The sequence below is a fragment of the Eriocheir sinensis genome, unplaced genomic scaffold (assembly GCF_024679095.1).
Source record: "Eriocheir sinensis breed Jianghai 21 unplaced genomic scaffold, ASM2467909v1 Scaffold150, whole genome shotgun sequence".
Taxonomy (NCBI): Eukaryota; Metazoa; Arthropoda; class Malacostraca; order Decapoda; family Varunidae; genus Eriocheir; species Eriocheir sinensis.
In genome coordinates, this window is record NW_026110851.1 from 329,202 (window position 1) to 348,981 (window position 19,780).

The following is a 19,780-nucleotide window of genomic DNA, read 5'->3' on the forward strand; positions in this document are numbered from 1 at the left end:
AAATGGCTTATTAAATCTATTTGTATAATCAGAATTTCTAATTAATGTGACTGGAGGAAATATAAGAAAAGCAAATGGCAAACTGACTAAAGTTCCTGGAAATATACCCATGATCAGTGGCAGTAAACAAATGAAACAGAAAACCTGATGGAGTACAAAGATTAGGAAGAAAACTACGTAGATGACAGAGCTGGGATAACTGAGCTTAAAATTGCCTGATATCTGATCTAAATCTAGCATGGACAAGCTGGAAGAACAGCAGAAACATGAACACAACCAGTAGACTGGGCATTGGCAGATACCAGTTGTTTGCTCTTGTGAATGTCACAAATAGTATGGAAGAGCTAGTTACGTACGTAAAGAATTTACCTACATGGAATTGTACAACAGTCACGGTGGCCAAGAGGAAGGTGGCGAGTATGTTTTGCTGTATTTGGAAAGTCCCAGTGTAACTGTAGATAAGTAAATAAAGAAAACTAAATGTGTGGGAGTAAATCATGATGAGAAGCCTTTGAAAAGACCTTATAATTAGTTCAGAAATTCCTATACTTGAGTTTAATAAAGTAGCTCAAGTATATACAAAATGCTTTCAGAATCAGAATTCCCAAAGCCTGAATAAATGTTGGTGGGCAGGAACACATTCACATAAAGGCTGTGTACCATGCGGGTTACCCAAAGTCTACTTCCCACGGTCTCCTGTATGTGTGTGCCTGTGTTAAAAACTCAGCCCACCTAGCTGTTCATCCTCCCTTTCAGGATGCTTGATAAATGGAAACCTGGGGAAGGTAAACTCTGGTTTTCATCATATTCATTCTCTAACCAATCATCAGGTTCTGTGTTTTTTTTTTTGTTTTTTTTTACATTGCAGCCTATTGCGCCGGTAGGCTTCTTCCAGGTGGATCCTGATGGTCGGTCCAAGGCTTCATTCCGGTAGGTCCTGATGGTCGGCCCAGCCCGTTCTGGCGCAGGCGAGTGTTTATAGTGGCGCCATCTTGCATTGGCTCATGCTGCCCTCCCAGAGCTCATCTTTGATCCTAGAATCTAGAGTCCGGGTTGATAGGTGGTCTTCTGGACAGCATGTGGGTAGTTTTAAGCCACTCGGCGGCGGCTGAAAAATCCCAGCTTGGTGGCACCGGGCGGGGATTGAACTCGCGTCCTCCTGAACACGAGGCCGTTACTTTGACGACTCAGCCACCGCCTCCCCATGCCGCCTCCACAACTACTGTTGCTATAGTCTTACTGAATTATTTTGAAAAAAATAAAAAATATCAAAGAGATTACACAGTTTGAAAGTATTCAGGTCTGAAGATAAATATGAAGAAAACTAATGACCCTCCTTCAAAGCCTGTATGCCGTCAGTATTACTAGGAATACAGTCTCCAGGAGTGACATGCAGTAATACTTGTATTTATAATAGTTTCACTAACAAAAATACACTCAAAAGGCCCTTGTTTGGGAACTATGACAAACTGCAACATATTGTTTTTGTTTCACTAACAAAAATACACTCAAAAGGCCCTTGTTTGGGAACTATGACAAACTGAAGCATATTGTTTTTAAGTTACCATTTGCAAAGGTTAAGGAGTCAAATATTATTAGTTATTGCCCTCTGACTGGTCCGTCTAATACTTAATGGCCCATATAATTATAAATGATCAGACGGGATGGCCCAGGCTAGGCACATCTGTGGTGTTGTGAAAAATTATTAAGGTTGCGTCACCACACTAATAAATTTGATAACATTGTCGTGTTCAAAATTCGAGCCAGTTAACTTACGGTGCAACTGTGCCAAATTTGACCTGTCCAGCCCACTCCTGAGTCCTGACCCCCGGATTGCCACTCAAGTGTCGGTCCCTGGCAACAAGTACCTAACCATCTCGTTACTATCCTCTGGGAATAAACATGCATTGTACGGGATAGAAGGCCAGCAGTGCATGTCTGTGTCATATGACAAGACCCAAACAGGTAAACAGCAATCGCGATGCTAACTTTGGTCCGTGTCGCAGTAAAGATTCCACTGTTCCAAAATGTCCCTGCCTAGACACACGACCCAGCTGGCCTATTCATACGAACGAAATGCAGCCCATGATCAGGATCACTGATAACCCAGGGCAATGACTAGTTAACTATCTCCCTCCCTCGATGCACCTTCATAATGGCTGCTCAGCATTTCATGCAAATGAAGATAATGAACAATAAGCAAAATATATACTAGGGTAAAATTCTTTGTGTAATTAGATTTATATATTAATATTTTCACCTGGTTAGGTCTACCTCTTTATCAGTCTACCTACCTATAGAAAATCCACTTCCATATGTTTGTGTGTGTGTGTTAAGCAGTGACAATCACTAACCTGCAGCAACTGCTGGATCATTCAGTCCAGCCTGGCTGTCGTTCAGACATCCCGGGGAGTGTCTGTTCAGCCGCTCGTCTGCTGGGGGTATATAAAAAAGTATATACCTGTGTGATATAAAGTCTATGGATATACCTATGTGGAGAAAAGGAATAGCCTATATGCTAGACAATCCTTCCAGGCTGTGTTATTGTAAAAAAAACATTTATTCTAGAAAGGTTTTATTTTATGGTGTTTTTCACACACCATTTATGCATGAAAAGCAGGAAATAAAATATACTGACAAGGAAAGGGTAACAGCGTGGCAACAAATCGACTCACTGGGGCCTCGCCCGCTGCACCCCGACATCTGAACCAAGGAGGCTTGCCTACCCTTGATATAAACCGTTCACTGACGCACCGCTGAGCTACAGTCACCAGTCACACACACACACACACACACACACACACACACACACACACATCGATGTACGGGACACGACGGTCTGTTAGTGTTCTGGGAATGTCTTAAACTCACCCATATGTCTGCATCCCTAATTAATTAAGTCGCGTTGTGGTGTTTTTTGCTTTATTTTTGAGCACATATCGGCAGCAAAATGATGGAAGAGGTGCCACTCACCCATGCGGTCAGCAAATTATGATGGGCCGGGAGGGAGGACTACAGTTTAACGCAAAGCCAGGCACATTACCTCGCCAGTGCATCTGCAAGACTGTGGTCTGTTAACTGCAAGGATACTACATAGTCCCCATGCTTGGATGTAGAGCCTTCTAGAATTCTTGATTACCAGACATCTAGCAACTACCCACGAACCGAAGCTTCAACCACCGGTTCAGTTTCCCGTTCGCCGCACGGCATCTCGCGTAGTGACTTGTCTGGGTGTTGTTATTAGGCTCTCAGTCGCCTGGAGAGGTGCCACAACACAGCAAATGATCGTACTGGATCTCTCAGTGTATGTTCAGAAGAGGACACAAAGGCTGCTTGAACATGGAAATTAGGCCTCTGTGAGGTTCCTTCCTCATCGCCCTTGTACCAGTGTGTGTGTAGGGGGGGGGGGGTAAGGACTGAATGGAGGATGTTGCCGTCTGACGATCATTAGAATGTTAATCTATTAACATTGTGCCAAGAAAGAGATTGACAAATTTCCTAATATACAAAGTTCAAATATTAAAGTCGAGCTACAGTGAACGGATAAGATATTTTCGAGAATAAGGCTTGTCAGCGTGAAGCGTGATGTTTTCTTATTAACATATAGACTGCTACTACTGGATTCATTCATATTATTTAACGGTTAATAACACCATCTGGCGTGCCTCCTGCCGCTGATTTACTGATTGATTAGTCAACATTCATTACTGTTGGCTTGTTAGGTATTTGGTTGGAACAGTTGCCATGACAACATAACATCATATATAGACTGTATGTGTGTGTGTGTGTGTGTGTGTGTGTGTGTGTGTGTGTGTGTGTGTGTGTGTGCGCCACGCACGCCAAACAAGCCTGATTGAGAATGACACGTGTAGAAAACGTTAAAAATTCGGACACTTGAATCTTAGTCATGCGTACTTTTTCAATCTGTGCTAACATTGTCAAATCTTGTCAAAAACATCTAAATACAAATAGAATTATTCAAACATGTTAGCGTCCACCTGAATTCGATTAGCAATGAATATTCTATCAACAAAGATCAAGTACTGCGTGACTGTCACGGTGACTGCACAGGATGCTTCATAATGAAAAAACCTGCTCGGGACTCACCTGCTGGAAGCTGAAGGGCATGACGCGGGTGTCGGAGGAGCCGCCGCCCCGCCTGGAGCCGCGGTGCCGCCTCGCCGCTCGTCTCGTCGGGAATGAAGATTTACTTCCTCGTGAAGCGGTGCTCCAGGCCTGGGTCGAGCACCGATTCGAAAGTGTTAGTTGAACCCATAAAGAAAATTAGCCAGCTGTTTCTATTTTTTACTTTAATGCCCATCTTAGGTCCTCCCCTCCCATACACATACTCGTACATAAAAATGCCCTCCTGTGTGTTCAGACGTTCCCAGAATTATTGAGTAAGCGGCAAGGAGCACCTGATAGCTATGAATATAAGAGAGAGAGAGAGAGAGAGAGAGAGAGAGAGAGAGAGAGAGAGAGAGAGAGAGAGAGAGAGAGAGAGAGAGAGAGAGAGAGAGAGAGAGAGAGAGAGAGAGAGAATTATCCGTACATGTGTATGTGGTGGGGGATAAGGGGTGAATGTTTGTGTGTGGGGGAGGGGGGTGGATGTGTGTGCGGTGGGGGGAATGTGTGTGTGGAAGGGGAGGAGCTAAATGTGTGTGTGTGAGTGTGTGTGTGAGTGTGAGTGTGTGTGTGTGTGTGTGTGTGTGTGTGTGTGTGTGTGTGTGTGGAGGAGGAAATCAAAAGAGTTTGAAAAAAGAGTGAAAAGGAAAAATGAGGAAAATAATGGAGGATGGGAACAATTGAAAAAAAAATATCATGAAAGCAGGGAAAGAAGTGTGTGGCGAAACAAAAGGAATTACAAGAAAGGAAAGAGAGACATGATGGTGGAATGGAATAGTGCAGCAGGCCATCAAGGAGGCACACAAGAAATGGCAGAAGACAAAGGAAGAGGAAGATAGAGAGGTGTTTAAAGAAAGGAAGAAAAAGGCAAGAAAAGAGGCAGCGGAGGCAAAGAGGAAAGCAACAGATGAGTGGGTCAGGGAGAGAGAAGGGAGAAATTTAAAAAATGAGATGTTTAAAATTGCAAAACAAATGAAGAGAGAGAGAGAGAGAGAGAGAGAGAGAGAGAGAGAGAGAGAGAGAGAGAGAGAGAGAGAGAGAGAGAGAGAGAGAGAGAGAGAGAGAGAGAGAGAGAGAGAGAGAGAGATTTACATAGATTTACATAGAAAATCAGACCACACAGACCCCATGGTCCAGACTTGATGGTCTGTCCTTAAACCTAAGTGATTTTACATTAATCAGATGGCTCCAAAACGTTGCACTTCTACTCTAGTTGATATTAAGTTGAAGGAAGTGACGGTCGAGCTTATTTTTGAAGGAGTCAATCGTGTTACACTGGACCACTGATGATGGGAGCTTATTCCATTCTCGCACTACAACGTTGGTGAAGAAAAATTTGGTGCAGTCTGAATTTACTTGTCTACATCTGAGTTTTACGCCATTGTTCCTCGTGCGGAAAGTGTCATCGATCATAAACAATGTTGATCTGTCTACATTCGTGAAACCATTAAGTATTTTAAAACATTCGATCAGTTTTCCTCGGAGGCGACGTTTCTCAAGAGAGAACATGTTAAGGGTAGAAAGCCTTTCTTCGTAGGATTTGTTGCGCAAGGAAGGGATCATTTTCGTTGCCCGACGCTGAACACCTTCTAATTTAGCAATATCCTTTGCATGGTGGGGAGACCAAAACTGTACCGCATATTCCAAGTGGGGTCTGACTAAACTGTTGTAGAGCGAGTATTACATCTTTATTCTTAAATAAAAGTTTCTTTTAATGAAGCCCAACATTCTGTTCGCTTTATTTGCTGCATCGATGCATTGCTGTGAGAATTTGAGGTTTGACGCGATTTTGACCCCCAAGTCCTTGACGCATTGAACGCTTTTGAGTTTAACGCCGCGCATTTCGTAGTCAAACTTCTTATTCCTCGTTCCAACTTGAAGGACCTGGCACTTATCTACGTTAAAGGGCATCTCCCATCTATCCGACCAAGCTGAAATTTTGTGCAAATCCTCTTGGAGGCTTTGCCTGTCTTCGTCAGTGAGAACCGAGTTACCAATCTTTGTGTCGTCTGCAAATTTACTAATGCGGTTATTGAGTCCAACATCCACGTCGTTGATGTAAATAATGAAGAGCACTGGGCCAAGAACCGAGCCCTGAGGGACGCCACTAGTGACCGGCGCCCACTCTGAGTTAAATCCGTCAATCACTACTCTTTGTTGTCTGTTGCTCAACCAATTCGCGATCCATTGGTTTACCTGACCGTCAATACCTATTTGCTTTAATTTGTAAAGTAATTTATGATGCGGGACTTTATCAAACGCTTTCTGGAAATCAAGATAGACTACGTCCAGTGATTTGGTTACGTCATAAACAGTGAAGAGGTCGTTATAAAAGGTTAATAGATTTGATAGGCAGGATCTTTTGTTTCAGAAGCCATGTTGTGAGTCCCCAATTAATGAGTGGCTTTCAAGGTAACTCACAATTTTGTCTCTAATTATGCCCTCAAGTAGCTTACCTACAACCGAAGTTAGACTAATGGGCCTGTAATTACCTGGTACTTTTTTGTCTCCTTTCTTAAAATCGGTGTCACGTTAGCCTTTTTCCAATCTGAAGGACAATGCCTTGTCGCAAGGACATATTGAATACGGTTGTGAGGGAGGAGAGTATTTCGCTCTTTGTTTCTTTCAGCAGAGTTGGATATACTTTATCAGGTCCAGGACTTTTATTTGTTTTAAGTGATTTGAGGGCTTTAAGGACTTCATCGGGTTTTATTTCAAAGTTAGACAATGCATGCTCGGGATTTACATTAGTACTGGTGTTGGTGGTGGTGGTGGGAGGACTGTTATTATTAAACACCGAGGAAAAGTAATTATTTAATAGGTTTGCAACGTGTGAGAGAGAGAGAGAGAGAGAGAGAGAGAGAGAGAGAGAGAGAGAGAAAAAGATGAAGGAGGGAACATCATGGTGGAAAAAGAAGATATTGGAAAGATGGAGTAATCATTTCAGTGAACTGTTAAATGAGGAAAATGAATATACGATAAATGAAACTGAAAAAGTAGAAGGCCCACAAGAAAATATTATGGAAGAAGAAGTAAAAGAAGCACTTAAGGAAATGAAAATGGTATAGAGCAGCAGGACCCTCAGGGCTAACAGTAGATTTAATAAAAGCAGCAGGAAAGGAAGGAGTGGTGGAGTTGACAGGAGTGTTAAACCATGGATTAAAAAAGGGAAAAAATACCAGAAGACTGGAAAGGAAGCTACACTATACCCATTTTTAAAGGGAAAGGAGATGCTTTGAAATGTGGTAACTCTAGGGGGCTAAGGTTACTGGAGCATGGCAGGAAGGTGTATGAAAAAGTCCTGGAGAAGAGGCTGAGAAGGATGATAAGAACTGTCAGTTTGGTTTTTGTCCTGGGAGGTCAACAACTGAAGCAATATATACTATGCGAGAGCTTCAGGAAAGGTTCATGGAGAAGAGGAGGAGACTGTATCATGTTTTTGTAGATCTAGAGAAGGCATTTGACAGAGTACCATGGGGAATTATAAGATGGGCATTGAGAAGACAAAGAGTACCACAAGGATTGGTTGAATCGGTGGTGGCACTACATGAAGGTACAAAATGAAGAATGAAAACAGTGGCGGGAACATCAGATGGGTTCGAAATTGGAGTGTGGGTTCAGCAGGGCTCTGCCCTTAGCCCGCTCCTGTTTATAACAGTAATGGAGGAGGCAACAAAGGAAGCAGGAGGAGAGGCACCATGGGAGCTGCTGTATGCAGATGACTTGGTAGGAAATGCAGAGACAGCAGAAGAAGTTAAAGAAAAGTTTAATAAATGGAAGGAAGGAATGGAGGAGAGAGGTTTGAATATTAATATGGAAAAAACAAAGTATATGGTGACTGTAAAAGAAGCAAGAGAGAAGATTAAATCAGGAAAACACGCAGGTGGATGCTGTGGGAAGGGAGTACGGATAAATTTAGTCTTATGTTGCAGGCAGTGGTGCCACCTTAGATGCTCAGGCCTCAGAAGTGTAAGAGGAGTGCAGAATTTTACATGCCCGGCTTGTGTAAGGAGACAGCAAGGACAAGAAACTGAGAAGGTTGAACTAGAGGTGAATGAAGGAAAGCTGGATGAGGTAGAACATTTCTTGTTATTTGGGAGATGTTCTGGACTGTGAGGCAGGAGTGGAGAGGACTGTGAGAGCGAGCGTGGCGGCAGCGTGGTTTAAGTGGAGGGAGGTGACTAGTCTACTTGTGAATCGTAGCATCCCTCTAAAGAGCAGAGCAGGGGTGTACCAAGCGTGTATTACAGTGGTTCCCAACCTTTTTCTCAGGCGACCCCAATCATGCACCTCCAGACATGACTGTGACCCCACTAGTTTACTTGTATATGTGTTATTATAATGGAATAACACCATGTTTGATATTTTGAGGTTTTGGCGACCCCAAGAAAATCGCTTAGCGGCCCCTATTGGGGTCGCGACCCCAGAGTTGGGAAAGGGGGGTGTATTAGATCAGTGATGTTGTATGGAGCAGAAACATGGGCTCTAATAGTGGGGGGGCCAATGTTTTCCCGTTGGTTTCAAATGTTAATTTTTGGCTACTGGTTGGACTGTCTTCTGGAAGTATTTCACTTGTAGAAAAATGATGTCGCCATTTTTTCTGACTAATTTCTCATACTTTTCTCTCAAATTTAAATTATGTCCCAAATCCATGAAGAAACGACACCTAAACGACAAGTATTTTTTGCATAAACTAGAAACAAACATATTATTTGAACTTGAGTTACGTTTCTCTTTGCTTCCAGATGTCAATTTCCCTTGCTGGTGTTGATAAGAGCATGTCCTGTTCAATCTTTAACATAAATTAGTGCCTTTTTGTGGAAAAAAATACGAAAAATGATCAAGTAATTTTGTTGACTTATTTGACTTTATGAAATTTAAGCAGTATTGTACACAGTTATTGCTCATGATCAGACATGTAATTCAGGTGGTAAAGTTCCAAACTAATGAAGCACTAACAGTCACTTAACAGAATATATACATTGTTTACATGTAAGGGAACCTGACAACACAAACAACGACCTCTTACATCTATCATGGTTATCGGTCAAACATGAATGTCCATTCAATGATTTACAAGTCATTTGGGTTAGTCAGGAGTGGGCAGTTTTGATATTCATTGTTAAGTGGAAGGATCTCCATCATCATCATCATCATCAATCCCACGACTTCCTGGCTGACATTACTACATGCCTCGTCATCAGCTCCACACACACACATCTCAGAACAGTTGAGATTATGAGACCTGCAGGAACAGTGGGACTTGCAGTTGGTCGCCTTGCATCCACATTTGACCAAGTTTGTAATGGTGGCTGGAGCTGGAGGATCACCTGTTGGGACTGGCACTAGTATATCCTGCTCTTCCTTCCACCCATACCCTGTTGCTGGTGGTAGCTGGGGGTGGGGCGTGTTGTCCTGATACCACACCATAGCCTGGAAATGTGCACGGGCAATGGCTTCATGCAAAGCTCCTCGTGTGGGTGGCAGCTTCTGGGCTTCTAGCTGTTTGGTAGTGAAGAGCTCCACCTGAGATCGCCAACATCCACCACTGGTACCAGACTCATACAGCTGGCAGACAAATGCCTCAATGGCACTTTCAGTGGTAGCACTGAGCTCCTCAGAGGTTCCCAGGGCAGCAAATGCAGACACCACCTCCTCAGAGCATCTGCTTAGTGCCTTCCAACAGTTCAGCTTTCCTTTGCCAGCAAATCGTCCTGTAACGTCAGCTCCAGAAAAGGCATGAAAGCCTGGCAAGGCTGCAGCCTTTGCAGCCCCAAGTGCATGCACTATTGGTCCCAGCGGAATTACACGCTTCTTGTTCCCCACACCAGTGATGAAGTATGTGGCCCGGCAGAGTTGATGGTAGCGTCTAATTGCGAGGACAAACACATCTGTATCAGGTGACTGAATGTATAGTTCTTTTGCTCCTCTTCGAGCAGCATCCAAGCTGTGCAGGATGATCCTTGTGTCAGCTTCTTCTTGGGAGCTGTGGAGATGTTGTACGTCCATACAGTTGGAGAAGACATTCTGCCTAGAAGTCACTATGAAGATCTTTGGCTTTCCCTCGAAATGGTGGAGAGCTTTCTTTGCAAGGTAGACAGTCAGTTCATCCTTGGTGGTAGTACTCGACAGGAACTGCTTTGCTGACACTTTTCCAACTGGTGTGTTGTCTTCTACATGGTAAGCAGTGGCTGGCTTGCCACCTTGGCGTCTCTCCCGTGTGGCCTCCTTCAGTGAAGTGGGAAGATCGTAGCGGTCAAACACCAGGTGGACCTCATCATATTCACTGCACTTGCTGTCCAGCATGGCTATGAAGTGGTCAGCCCATTGGGCACAGGTCTTGACCCACGGTGGCTTACCCATTGCCTGAACAACAGACATTCCATCTATGACAGTCACCTTCTTGGGTAGAAAAAGACAATTTAGTTAATTATTAATTTTGTAATTAATTTAATTAATAATTAATTGGGAAATTGTTGCCACCTCAAAAACATTATACAGGACACTGTTGGTGTGTGATTTGTGACACAAAAATGGTGTTACATCTTCAAGTACCTGCGTACAGAATGATGGTAGCTCATGATTTGGTGTGAACTTGACCTTGACCTTTTACCCTAGTGCAAGGTCATTCAAGGTCAATATAAAAAATGGCAACATCATTTGTCTACATCCTCTATATATATATAACACATTTATAACCATTGCCAAAAATTAACAGGCAAATTCAACGGGAGCTAAATCCTGCACATTGGCCCCCCCACTATAACTAGAAACTTGATAGAGGTATTGAGAGCAAATGATCACAGAAGGCTGAGGTATATGGCGGGCATCAGGTGGCAAGACAGGGTGTCCAGTGCAGAGGTAGCTAACAGATGTGGAGTACAGGACCTGGAAACAGTGCTCAGAAGGGAAAGACTCCGATGGTTTGGACATGTGAAGAGAGCAGGGGAGGATACAGTGCTGGGCATTTTGGAGAGATTGGAGGTAGAAGGAAGGAGACCAGCTGGTAGACCTAGGAAAACGTGGAGAAGTGTATACAGGAAGACTTGGCATTGATGGGATTGGATGAGCATAGGGCAGAAAACAGAGTGGAATGGAGGAGAGTCATAAAGTGTCCAGCCGCTCAGGAAGTGAAAACGGACGTTAAACAAAATGATGATGATGATGACATATGAATGAATGCCCTTGCTGATTGAGTACATGTGAATTAAAATGAGTTTTTGCCCTGTGAGTAAATCCTCAATTAATGGAGCATTATTTTTGTCTCAGCACAATCATAACAACACAGAGAATGGCGAGGCCCAGAGGTTGCTGCCCCACTCTTTACAAACAAAATGGTGCTGGCACCAATCATACATTCAATTCAACAGACTTTTAGCATCAATCTACACTCCTTGCCCTTCCATTAGTCCACTTTAGTGAGGAATTACTGTACAAATAAACTGTCAGGTGTTCAATCTGCCCTTTGCCCTATTATAGATACAGAGCTGTATGTACGGCTTCACATAATTTCTCTGTGGCCTGCACTGCAGCCACCTGGCAATCACCTTCATCCGGGGAAAGTTGACTCTTCAGAGTCCAAGGCAGCTGGCTACTGGTGGGGACTTGTGGCCTGGCTCATGATGACATGATCACTGTTTAGGACAGAATCAGGCCAACAAACTTCCCTTGTGTCTAGCTGCCTGGAGGCAGTGGTGGGCACCGCTAACCGGAAAGTTAGATTCGCTGACTGGTAATGCACTAACTAAAAGTTAGCTTCGCTTACGCTAAACCGCTAAACTGATAAAGAAATTGGTGGAAGCTAACGCTGACCTCTAACCGCTAACTTTTTTATATGGATTTAGCTCCGGTTTAGTATTTTGGCTCTAAAACCCTTAAAAACAGACCTAGTGACCTGAATCTTCAAAATGTTGTAGCTTAGACATAGAGCTTTCTAGAAAGGTATAGCATGCATGGTCCTCTTGGGGTGGCACATGACGCACCGGAAGTGCAAGACATTGGGGTTCGCCATATCTCTTGATTTAAGGACAAAGTACTTCTCCAGGTGGGGGCACGGGCTCCAGATCTTCTGGGACTCCTGGCCGTCAGCTTGAGTGTCCTCCGCCTCACCCACAGCTGCTGACGGCCCCCTAACAGGGCCAGCATCCTCAGGCGGAACAAAAACGTCCTCACTCCGGTCACCTTCCATGACTTTGATATCAAACGGTAAACAAGGCGACAATAATGAACACAACTGCAGTGACAACGTTGCAGCTGAACTGAACAAAGAGCCCAAAGAGCAACAACAAAAAGAGAAGAGAATGAAGCCTCCAGTTTTTCCTAAATCCATATATTTTACCCAAAAATTCCAGCAAATTTACGCACACTTTACTTTTTTCCATAACTGTCACTTTTATTTATATCATTTTAAGTTTATTTCTTGTCAGGTGGAAAATATTAAATTCTTGTTATTTAATCCCAAGTTCAATGAGTTGGAAATGGAAGATGCATTACCCTAAAATACCCAAAAGTTTCCCTAATAATTGTCCAATTACCCAACTTTAAGGCATAGTTTACCAAAAACTAGAAGCACTGGCATTGTTGCGCTACGTGGCTCAACTGGTGCTGTGTCTGCCCACAACGGACAAAACAAACCAGCATGAACTTTTTAGTGGACTTTAAGTTAGCGGACGAGGAACTACATGTAGCAGAAGCTAATTGGTCCACTAGCTGCTACCAAAGTTAGTGAAAATGCTAATCAGCTAGCAAAAAAGTAACAAAAAAGTTAGCTTTGGTAATTACCAGTTAGTGGAACCGTGCCCACCACTGCCTGGAGGAGATGAGAAAGAGAGAAAGATTTACAAGGAAGATAGGATCATAGATTAGGGAACAAAGGTTCAGAATATTATAGTAACAAATAAAGATAATAAATAGACTTGGGAAGGTCACATCAACATGCAAATAAATGATAACAAAGAGACAACCAAAGTAACAGTGTGTCAAGCCAGGAACCACATGAGCCACAGCAAACCACGAACCAGGAAGAGATGAAGTGAGTGGCTGGGAGGGGGCACCTCAACACCAGACACAGGGGCAGAGAACCAGGCACACATGAAGTGAGTGGCTGGGATGGTGCACCTCAGCACCAGGCACAGGGGCAGAGAACCAGGAAGAGATGAAGTGAGTGGCTGGGAGGGGGCACCTCAACACCAGACACAGGGGCAGAGAACCAGGCACACATGAAGTGAGTGGCTGGGATGGTGCACCTCAGCACCAGACACAGGGGCAGAGAACCAGGAAGAGATGAAGTGAGTGGCTGGGATGGGGCACCTCAACACCAGACACAGGGGCAGAGAACCAGGCACACATGAAGTGAGTGGCTGGGATGGTGCACCTCAGCACCAGACACAAGGGCAGAGAACCAGGCACACATGAAGTGAGTGGCTGGGATGGTGCACCTCAACACCAGACACAAGGGCAGAGAACCAGGCACACATGAAGTGAGTGGCTGGGATGGGGCACCTCAACACCAGACACAGGGGCAGAGAACCAGGCACACATGAAGTGAGTGGCTGGGATGGTGCACCTCAGCACCAGACACAGGGGCAGAGAACCAGGCACACATGAAGTGAGTGGCTGGGATGGTGCACCTCAGCACCAGACACAGGGGCAGAGAACCAGGAAGAGATGAAGTGAGTGGCTGGGATGGGGCACCTCAACACCAGACACAGGGGCAGAGAACCAGGCACAGATGAAGTGAGTGGCTGGGAGGGGGCACCTCAACACCAGACACAGGGGCAGAGAACCAGGAAGAGATGAAGTGAGTGGCTGGGATGGGGCACCTCAGCACCAGACACAGGGGCAGAGAACCAGGCACACATGAAGTGAGTGGCTGGGATGGTGCACCTCAACACCAGACACAGGGGCAGAGAACCAGGAAGAGATGAAGTGAGTGGCTGGGAGGGGGCACCTCAACACCAGACACAGGGGCAGAGAACCAGGCACACATGAAGTGAGTGGCTGGGAGGGGGCACCTCAACACCAGACACAGGGGCAGAGAACCAGGCACACATGAAGTGAGTGGCTGGGATGGTGCACCTCAACACCAGACACAGGGGCAGAGAACCAGGCACAGATGAAGTGAGTGGCTGGGAGGGGGCACCTCAACACCAGACACAGGGGCAGAGAACCAGGAAGAGATGAAGTGAGTGGCTGGGATGGGGCACCTCAGCACCAGACACAGGGGCAGAGAACCAGGCACACATGAAGTGAGTGGCTGGGATGGGGCACCTCAACACCAGACACAGGGGCAGAGAACCAGGCACAGATGAAGTGAGTGGCTGGGAGGGGGCACCTCAACACCAGACACAGGGGCAGAGAACCAGGAAGAGATGAAGTGAGTGGCTGGGAGGGGGCACCTCAACACCAGACACAGGGGCAGAGAACCAGGCACACATGAAGTGAGTGGCTGGGATGGTGCACCTCAACACCAGACACAGGGGCAGAGAACCAGGAAGAGATGAAGTGAGTGGCTGGGGGCACCTCAACACCAGACACAGGGGCAGAGAACCAGGCACACATGAAGTGAGTGGCTGGGAGGGGGCACCTCAACACCAGACACAGGGGCAGAGAACCAGGCACACATGAAGTGAGTGGCTGGGATGGTGCACCTCAACACCAGACACAGGGGCAGAGAACCAGGCACAGATGAAGTGAGTGGCTGGGAGGGGGCACCTCAACACCAGACACAGGGGCAGAGAACCAGGAAGAGATGAAGTGAGTGGCTGGGATGGGGCACCTCAGCACCAGACACAGGGGCAGAGAACCAGGCACACATGAAGTGAGTGGCTGGGATGGGGCACCTCAACACCAGACACAGGGGCAGAGAACCAGGCACAGATGAAGTGAGTGGCTGGGAGGGGGCACCTCAACACCAGACACAGGGGCAGAGAACCAGGCACAGATGAAGTGAGTGGCTGGGAGGGGGCACCTCAACACCAGACACAGGGGCAGAGAACCAGGAAGAGATGAAGTGAGTGGCTGGGATGGGGCACCTCAACACCAGACACAGGGGCAGATAACCAGGCACAGATGAAGTGAGTGGCTGGGAGGGGGCACCTCAACACCAGACACAGGGGCAGAGAACCAGGCACAGATGAAGTGAGTGGCTGGGAGGGGGCACCTCAACACCAGACACAGGGGCAGAGAACCAGGAAGAGATGAAGTGAGTGGCTGGGAGGGGGCACCTCAGCACCAGACACAGGGGCAGAGAACCAGGAAGAGATGAAGTGAGTGGCTGGGAGGGGGCACCTCAACACCAGACACAGGGGCAGAGAACCAGGAAGAGATGAAGTGAGTGGCTGGGAGGGGGCACCTCAACACCAGACACAGGGGCAGAGAACCAGGCACAGATGAAGTGAGTGGCTGGGAGGGGGCACCTCAGCACCAGACACAGGGGCAGAGAACCAGGAAGAGATGAAGTGAGTGGCTGGGAGGGGGCACCTCAGCACCAGACACAGGGGCAGAGAACCAGGAAGAGATGAAGTGAGTGGCTGGGAGGGGGCACCTCAACACCAGACACAGGGGCAGAGAACCAGGAAGAGATGAAGTGAGTGGCTGGGAGGGGGCACCTCTGTAATGCCCCGACGAGCTTCTTTTCTAAATCCTTCCTATTTCTCAACACGGCCTCTGCGTGTATCGATATAACACGAGAAATTAATCAAGACAAAGTGAGGGTATTCGCCGGCTGCCTGGGATTGAACCCGCGACCAGCGTGACGGGAGAGCCACTCCTTACCGAGTCGGCCAAAGAGGTACCCCCCTGGCTAAGTGGGTTATGGGAGGCTCGTTCATCAGGCCGTCGCCGCACTACACGGCTTTCCCCCCTATGTAGATTAATTTCTGTGTGTTGACAATGTCCCTTTGAGACATAACTCCACAATGTCCCTTTGAGACATACCTCCAACTCTCCCATTTTCTATTACCCTCGGAGCATGGGTCATCCTACCTGTTACCCCTTCGGGGAAACTCAACAGAACTGCAGGAGAGGATGCCCACCGCTATGCCACCACTGTAATGCCCCGACAAGCTTCTTTTCTAAATCCTTCCTATTTCTCAACACGTCCTCTGCGTGTATCGAAATAACACGAGAAATTAATCAAGACAAAGTGAGGGTATTCGCCGGCTGCCTGGGATTGAACCCGCTACCAGCGTGACGGGAGAGCCACTCCTTACTGAGTCGGCCAAAGAGGTACCCCACTGGCTAAGTGGGTTATGGGAGGCTCGTTCATCAGGCCGTCGCCGCACTACACCTCAACACCAGACACAGGGGCAGAGAACCAGGCACAGATGAAGTGAGTGGCTGGGATGGGGCACCTCAACACCAGACACAGGGGCAGAGAACCAGGAAGAGATGAAGTGAGTGGCTGGGATGGGACACCTCAACACCAGACACAGGGGCAGAGAACCAGGCACACATGAAGTGAGTGGCTGGGATGGTGCACCTCAACACCAGACACAGGGGCAGAGAACCAGGCACACATGAAGTGAGTGGCTGGGATGGGGCACCTCAGCACCAGACACAGGGGCAGAGAACCAGGCACACATGAAGTGAGTGGCTGGGATGGGGCACCTCAGCACCAGACACAGGGGCAGAGAACCAGGCACACATGAAGTGAGTGGCTGGGATGGGGCACCTCAGCACCAGACACAGGGGCAGAGAACCAGGCACACATGAAGTGAGTGGCTGGGATGGGGCACCTCAGCACCAGACACAGGGGCAGAGAACCAGGCACAGATGAAGTGAGTGGCTGGGATGGGGCACCTCAACACCAGACACAGGGGCAGAGAACCAGGCACAGATGAAGTGAGTGGCTGGGATGGGGCACCTCAACACCAGACACAGGGGCAGAGAACCAGGCACACATGAAGTGAGTGGCTGGGATGGGGCACCTCAACACCAGACACAGGGGCAGAGAACCAGGCACAGATGAAGTGAGTGGCTGGGATGGGGCACCTCAGCACCAGACACAGGGGCAGAGAACCAGGCACAGATGAAGTGATTGGCTGGGATGGGGCACCTCAGCACCAGACACAGGGGCAGAGAACCAGGCACAGATGAAGTGAGTGGCTGGGATGGGGCACCTCAACACCAGACACAGGGGAGGAAAGCTTCAGGGAAACACTTTTCCTGCACAGGATTACTAATGACTTACAACAACGATGATGATGATGATGATAATGAATACTCAAAAAACTTTCTAGTCTGCCATAGCAAGTTTGTACAAAGGCTTGAAAACACAGGAAGGAAAACTGGGATGCTCTGGAGAACAATCCCCCAGTCATTACTGTTATCTAATATCATTATCAGCTATTGTTATTATTATTATTTATTATTATTATTATTATTATTATTATTATTATTATTATTATCAGCCAGTACTAGTCCACTGCACAAAAAGCCTTTCCTAGCATGCTTCAGTTCTCTCTCCCTGATGCTAGTGTTTTCCATCCTGCTCTGCTGACGGTTCTAATGTCATCGCTACACTTAGTTCCCTGTCTGCCCTGGCTTCTATGACTCCTAGTTCTCCATATCTCCCTCCGTCTGGTCTTGTGTGATGCATCCTGCCCTGGCTAAGGTTCTTATTTCATCCCTCCACCTTGGCTGCTGTCTGCCCTGGCTTCTATGACTCCTAGTTCTCCATATCTCCCTCCGTCTGGTCTTGTGTGATGCATCCTGCCCTGGCTAAGGTTCTTATTTCATCCCTCCACCTTGGCTGCTGTCTGCCCTGGCTTCTATGACTCCTAGTTCTCCATATCTCCCTCCGTCTGGTCTTGTGTGATCCATCCTGCCCTGGCTAAGGTTCTTATTTCATCCCTCCACCTTGGCTGCTGTCTGTCCTGGCTTCTATGACTCCTAGTTCTCCATATCTCCCTCCGTCTGGTCTTGTGTGATCCATCCTGCCCTGGCTAAGGTTCTTATTTCATCCCTCCACCTTGGTTCCCTGTCTGCCCTGGCTTCTATGACTCCTAGTTCTCCATATCTCCCTCCGTCTGGTCTTGTGTGATGCATCCTGCCCTGGCTAAGGTTCTTATTTCATCCCTCCACCTTGGTTCCCTGTCTGCCCTGGCTTCTATGACTCCTAGTTCTCCATATCTCTCTCCGTCTGGTCTTGTGTGATCCATCCTGCCCTGGCTAAGGTTCTTATTTCATCCCTCCACCTTGGTTCCCTGTCTGCCCTGGTTTCTATGACTCCTAGTTCTCCATATATCCCTCCGTCTGGTCTTGTGTGATCCATCCTGCCCTGGCTAAGGTTCTTATTTCATCCCTCCACCTTGGCTGCTGTCTGCCCTGGCTTCTATGACTCCTAGTTCTCCATATCTCTCTCCGTCTGGTCTTGTGTGATCCATCCTGCCCTGGCTAAGGTAATAATTTCACGTCCATCTCATTATATATCACTCAGGGTTGTACTTCAGCACATGGTTTCCCACCTCTGTCTGTCCATCAGTGTAGCTCACCTCACTCCAGGCAAGATTCTATTTCACCTCTCCAGCCAATGTTTGTGTGGCCTGACCATTCAATTCCTACACTTGCTGGGTCGCCATTCTATTGAGAGCACAGATGAAGCACTGCCGCCATCAGCCTCACCTAACAGCCTCACCACACCCCAAGTAGCTCTTCACTTGCCTTCACTTGCTGGGCCACTGGTTATACTAATGCAAGGTCTGCCATTACGAAGAGAGCGTTTTAGCTAGTTTGTCCACATCATTCCAACTAATATGCAATACTAACAGGAAAAAACTAAGTAAGGAAAATGAAACCCAGCAAAAGTCTCCATTTGCTCCCTCCCCTGCATGACCTTTGCATACCTCCTCCTCCCATCTTAACACACAACAAAAAGCACACCCCCATATAAACAACATCCCTTAATGTGTAACAGCTGATACCTTGGTCTGGGCAGGAATATCACAGAAGTGAAGTTGTCTGGGTGGCCGAGGCGTTCGCTGAGCCACTGCAACGCTGTGTCCTTCATGCCCTGCGTCACCAAGCCGTCACCTGTACATCACAACAACCGTCAGGGTCCGTCCACACGGTCAAACACTGTCTGTCGGACAGACACTGTGTTACCATATCATAAGGCGAACCAGGATGACGTCATTGGCGTTGAAATGAAGGAAGTTGATATGGCAACAAACAGTGGTACCAGATGAAGTTGTGTACCATAGTTTCTACTCCGTTCACCAGGCAAAGATCGGCAGACAATGTTCAAAGTTGATGTTCGCTGGCAACCCACGGGTATCTAAGTCAGTGTTAGTATGGGCTCAAGAGACAGGTGACAGACGTACGGTCAGCCATGTTGACAGGGCAGGTGAGATCTAATCAACTGACAGCCTCAGTTCATCTGGTTAACAAGTAACTTTGTTCATCCTGTGCCTGGCAGTATCGTGTACTTCCAAGCCTCTGTCCCACCAGGCAGTGTCCGAAGTTCCGATACTACGAACATGGGCAGTGTCTGGTACACCTCTTGGTGCTCGCTTCTGACGTCATCAGCGAGCCTTTCCGCTTTCCATTGTTAACTGGTAGCAGCGTTTGTCCGACGGACATTGTTCGACCGTGTGGACGCACCCTTACAAGGCGTTCTGCACTGGTACCACTATGAGCCAGACATGGCCACCAA

General features: G+C 47.0%; 1 long non-coding RNA gene across 1 annotated transcript; it reads right to left on the reverse strand.

Moving 5' to 3' along the window:
* Window positions 1–371: 371 nt before the first annotated feature.
* LOC126990239 (uncharacterized) lies at window positions 372–19,130 on the reverse strand. Its single transcript, XR_007744154.1, has 4 exons — window positions 19,050–19,130; window positions 4,108–4,236; window positions 2,355–2,435; window positions 372–452 (listed from the first exon to the last, which is right to left on the reverse strand). It is a non-coding gene; the product is annotated as an uncharacterized LOC126990239 (long non-coding RNA).
* Between the last annotated feature and the right edge of the window lie 650 nt (window positions 19,131–19,780).